Consider the following 5,825-nt stretch of genomic DNA (forward strand, 5'->3'; position numbering starts at 1 on the left):
CAAAGGGAACGACTTGGAAGATTATGAAATCGAGTCGGTGTTATTGAAGAAGTTTGGGGAGACCTTGTCTAATGGAGCGATGATATGGTATCACAACTTACCCCCAAATTCCATTAACTCGTTTGTCGTGCTTATAGATGCTTTCGTGAAAGCTCATGCCAGGGCTATCAAGGTCGAGACCAGAAAGTCAGAACTTTTCAAGGTTAAACAAAAAGACAACGAGATGCTCAGGGAGTTCGTGCCGAGGTCCCAGATGAAATGAATGGACCTGCCTCCGATTGTAGATGATTCGGTCATTCACGCATTCACTCATGGGCTTAACCCTCGAAGCTCCTTGGCTTCATAGCAGCTAAAACAAAATTCGGTAGAGTACCTGGCGGTGACTTGGGCCGACGTCCACAACAGGTATCAGTCAAAGATCAAGGTCGAGGAAGACCAACTCGGTGACCATACATACCAAGGCTACCAGATTTAGCTTGGTCGAAGGGGCATTGTTCAGGAGAACATTTGACGGCCCGCTAGCCAGATACTTGGGACGGGGAGAGACCGAATACAGCCTTGAGAGAAGTTCACGAAGGCATTTATGGGAACCATTCGGGGGCAGAATCTTTGGTTTGGAAACTAATCGGGACGGCTATTACTGGACCAAAATGGAGAAAGATGCGAAGGACTTCATATGGAAATGCAACAACTGCCAGAGACACTCCCCGATGATCAAACAACCAGGAGAAATGCTCCACTCGATTTTGTCTTTGTGGCAAATTATGAAATGGGAAATGGACATCGCTGGTCACCTACCATAGGCACCTGGTAAAGCTCAATTCATACTATTCATGACCGATTATTTTTCCAAATGGGTCGAGGATCAAGCATTCAAAAGGGTCCAGGAGAAAGAAGTCATTGACTTCATCTAGGACCATATAATATGTCAATTTGGGATACCAGCCGAGATCTTTGGCGATAATGGAAAATAATTCATCGGCAGCAAGGTAAATAAATTTTCGAAGATTGCAAGATCAAGAAGATACTATCAACACCTTATCACGCTAGTGGGAATGGCTAGGCAGAATCAACAAATAAGACCATACTTCAAACCCTAAAAAAGAGATTGTCCAGTGCGAAAGGTAAATGGAAGGAGATCCTTCCCGAAGTCCCACGGGCATATTGTACGACTTCAAAATCTAGCATTGGGGACATCCTATTTTCATTAGCTTACAGAGCCGAAGCCTTAATACTAGTCGAGGTGGGAAAACCGAGCCTCAGGTTCCAACATGTGATAGAAGAGCCAAACGGCGAGGCCATGATCACGAGCCTGGAACTATTGGATGAAAGGCAGGAGGCCGTCCTGGTCTGATTGGACGCCTAATAACAGCTAATAGAAAGGTATTACAACCGAACAACCAACCTTCGACACTTTCAAATTGGGAACTTGGTGTAGAGGAAAGTAGTACTACACACCAGGAACCTGAACGAAAGGGAAGCTGGGGCCAAACTACGAAGGACCATATCAAGTTGTCAGAATAACCGGCAAATGCTCGTATAAACTCGAAGTTGGGAATGGCGTCCAACTACCAAACAACTAGAACCTGACACACTTAAAGCGGTACTACTGCTAATGTACGAACTCAATTACTTCTTAATCATGTTATAAATCGGACTAACATATGCAGGCAAACAACCAAGGATGGATGTGGCCATTAGGTCTTAAAGCACATGTTGAACTCTTTTTCCCTTGAATCGGTTTTGTCCAAAAGTGGGTTTTCCGGAAAGGTTTTTAACGAGGCAACAGTGAAACGTGCTAACTTAGATTCAGAGACCATTTTCAAACCGGAGTCAACAATCGTTCGCTTCAGGTCAATAATATTCGAGCCCTCACGAGTTTGACCACGAATACTGGGGGTCGTTACCCCTGGATTAAGGTTTTAGAAAGGGAAAAAGAAAAATTTGTGTGCTAAAAGCTAAGTCTTGGTGGTTAGGATTCATTGTAAGGGCAAAAGGATTGTTTGAACCGTGCCCACATAGTCAACTCTTGCCATGGCACAAGTTTTTTTACGCTTTCGACTATCGAGCCCATGGGCTACCCCTACTCAGGGACTATCGTGCCCACGGGTTACCCCTACTCGGGGACTATCGATCCCACGGGCTACCACGAGCCCGACTCATTGCTAGAATCGTCGGAGCCCTGGGAGCCTTCAGAAGCATCAGAACTCTCAGAGCCTTCGGGAACCTTAGGCTCGTAGAGCTCCTTTGCTTTGTCCTCGAGCCTCCTAGCTTCTTCGATCTCTGTCGATAAGTCAAAATGTCGAGCGTGGATCTCTTCGAGGGTCTCTCTGTGGGATAGCCGCTTTATGTATTCAATCGCCGTCTTTAAACGGGTCTTAGATTCATCCACACCGGCCTTATACTGGTATTTCCTCAGCATCAGTAGAGTTTGCATCTAGTTTGGACCTCAGTTCAGCATATTCTTTCCCAAGGGCATCCCGTTCCAAGATGGTCGAGCTTATCTATGCCCGGAGATCATCATTTAGCTGAGACCACTTATCGACTTTGTCCTTCGCCACCCGGAGTTGGTTCTCGACCGATGTCAGCTCCACCTTCGCATCGTCCTTCTCCAAAGCCAGCAGGTCCATCCTGCCCTTCATCCCTCCGGCCATGGCCTTGACCTCGTTCATCTCGGCTCGGAGCTGATCGATTAGGTCTATCTTCTGCTGGACCTACGAAGTTGTGTCATTAGTCACCATGACTAGCTGCTCAATTTTAGCCTCAAAGATCTTTGCCTTCTCAACCAGGTCCACATGTTCCCGCTTTAGGGTTGAGGCCTTCTTTCTAGCTTTTTCCAGCTCGACCCGGAGTATCGGGAGGTCTTTAAGGGCCTTGTCCTGTTACTCACTATGAGCCATGTACATGTCCTTCTTCCGAACCTGCTCTTTGAGCTCAAACTCGAGATGGCTAACCTCCAAGCGGCATATGAGGAAGCTTTCATGATGAAGCACTGAAGCCTGAAAAATAATGAAGTTATTAAAGGACATCAAAGTCTAAAGAAAGATTCACAAAGGGATACAAGGGGCCAATGCCTTACCCAGTTCAGCGCCTGTTGCGCCTCATTGAAGAGGCTTGACGTTCCCACCTCGTTCATCTTGTCCTGTTCCTCCTCGGTCACCAGGAATCGTAAGTAGCTGGCTATGCCCACCGGAGCAGACGAAACCCAGGCATCCTCCGGGACTATGAGCTTGACCGTTCTATTGCACTCGGGGTCCGTGCTCGGCACGGGAAATTGCTTCACTTATCTTGGTCTCGAAATCGGCCCACCAATTCCCGAGAGAACATGTTTCTTTGGTACCTCCAGGTGACCAAGTCCAGAAAAATCCTCCAATGCGGCCATGTCCATGCCGTTGAAAAACAAGTTGTGGGGATCATCCGGTCCCTACGCTCCGTCACTTGACTTTTATTTCCCCGCTTGGGCCACCTTAATCATAGAATCGGTTTAGGAGGGCATCTCCATGATGTCAATGACACCGGTCGCCTCCTTCTGAATAGGAGCGGCTTCCTAGGAGGTCGCAGCCTCCATCTCCCCCTTAGGTTCCCGAGTCAGAAGGGGATCGAACTCGTGGTCCTTTTTCTAGGTCGCTACCTGCTCCCCAGTAGGGGTTGACCCATGAGCGACGAAGGTGTCATCTTCTTCGGGCTCATCCCAGATCCGGTAGAGAAAGTTAGGGTCTAGCACAAGTTTTTTCTTCTTCGATCCTGGATGTTAAAGCCCACGGGCTACCCTACTCGGGGACTATCGAGCCCACGGGATACCCCTACTTAGGGACTGTCGCCCGAAAAAATTCGGACGACTTTGGCTGTGGAATCCCGGAAGCACCAAACCTATTAGGCGGTGCCCGAGTATAAAAGTCTACGACCAAACTAAAAACGGCTCGGAGACGTCCAAAAACACTTTAGCATCTTCAAAACCTTCGGTCTCATTGAGGGTTCGATGCCACAAGTAAACCAAATTGGCATTGAAGTCTGGTTTTATGTTAAGGCATAAAAAATGATACGCAAGAAGAAATTGCAAAATGATGCTAAAAAGGTAAAAACACGATATTGTTAGAAAGGAAAAAAATTCATATATATTCCAAACTATATTTACAATGGGCCGATAGAACGGCCTTAAAGAAAATAAAATACATAAGAAAAAAAAATTAAAAATAGAAAAATACTAAGGCATCTACGCCTGGTCTTCACCAGAGCGCGACTCATCGCCAGAACCGTCGGAGCCCTCAGAGCCTTCTGGACCCATAGGCTCGTAGAGCTCCTTTGCTTCGACCTCGAGCCTCTTAGCTTCTTCGATCTCGGCCGATAAGTTAAAACCTGGATCTCTTCGAGGGTCTCTCTCCGGGATAGCCGCTCTATGTATTCAGTCTTCATCGTTAAATAGGTCTCAGCTTCCTCCACATCGGCCCTGTACTGGGCCACCATTTTTTGGCATCAATAGAGATTGCATCTAGTTAGGACCTCAATGCAACATTTTTTCCCAAGGGCATCATGTTCCAAGATGGCTGAGCTCAACTGTGCCCGGAGATCATCATTCAGCTTAGACCACTTATTGGCTTTGTCCTTTGCCACACGAGTTCGTTCTCGACCGATGCTAGCTCCACCTTCGTATCTTCTTTCTCTGAAGCAAGCAGGTCCATCCTGCCCTTCCACCTTTCGCCCATGTCCTTGACCTCGTCCATCTCGTCCTGGAGCTGGTCGATTAGGTCTATCTTCTACTGGACCTGCAAGGTTATGTCATTAGTGACCACGACTAGCTGCTCATTTTTAGTCTCAAAGATCTTTACCTTCTCAACCAGGTCGGCATGTTCCCGCATTAAGGTCAAGGCCTCTTTTTGAGCTTTTTCCAGCTCCGCTCGGAGAATCGGGAAGTCTTTAAGGGCCTTGTCCTGTTGCTAACTAAGAGCCTTGTACATGTCCTTCTTCCGGACGTGCTCTTTAAGCTCAAACTCGAGATGGCTAACCTCCAAGCGGTACCGGAGGAAGCTTTCATGATGAAGAAGTGAAGCCTGAAAAACAATGAAGTTAGTAAAGGATATCAAGTCTAAAGAAAGATTCACAAAGCGATGCAATGGGAAAATGCCTTACCCAGTTCTACGCCTATTGCGTCTCGTTGAAGAGGCTCGACGTAACCACCTCATTCATATTGGCCTGGTCCTCCTCGCTCACGAGGCATCAGAGGTAGCTGGCTATGCCCACTGGAAGACAAGACTCGGGCATCCTCCGGGACTTTAAGAACGATCGCTCTCTTGCGCTCGGGGTCTGCGCTCACCGCAGGAAATTGCTTCACTAATCTTGGCTTAGAACTTGGCCTGCCAACTCCCGAGAGCACATCTTTCTTCAAGGCCTCCAGGTGACCAAGCCCGGAAAAATTCTCCGATGCGGACATGTCCATGTTGTTGAAATACGAGTTGAGGGGATCATCTCCTGCGCTCCCTCACTTGACTTTTTTTTACCGTTTGGGCCTCCTCGAGCATAGAATAGGTGTAGGAGGGTGTCTACATGATATCAATGACACCGGTCGCCCCCTTCGTAGCAAGAGCGGCTTCCTAGGAGGTCGCAGCCTCTATCTCCCCCTAAGGTTCCCGAGTCAGAAGGGGATCGACCTTGTGGTCCTTTCTTTAGGCTCATCCCTGAGCCGATAGAGAAAGTCAGGGTCTGGTACCCTGGACTTGGTGTTCTTCTTGGGCTTCCGGAGCCGGGCGGCCGCCCTCTTCTTCCTCTTCGCCTCGGGATCCGGGGAACCCGTGGACTTTCTCTTTTTCTTCTTCTCTTCCTTCGCGGCA

This window comes from Nicotiana attenuata, unplaced genomic scaffold, assembly GCF_001879085.1.
Source record: "Nicotiana attenuata strain UT unplaced genomic scaffold, NIATTr2, whole genome shotgun sequence".
Lineage (NCBI taxonomy): Eukaryota > Viridiplantae > Streptophyta > Magnoliopsida > Solanales > Solanaceae > Nicotiana > Nicotiana attenuata.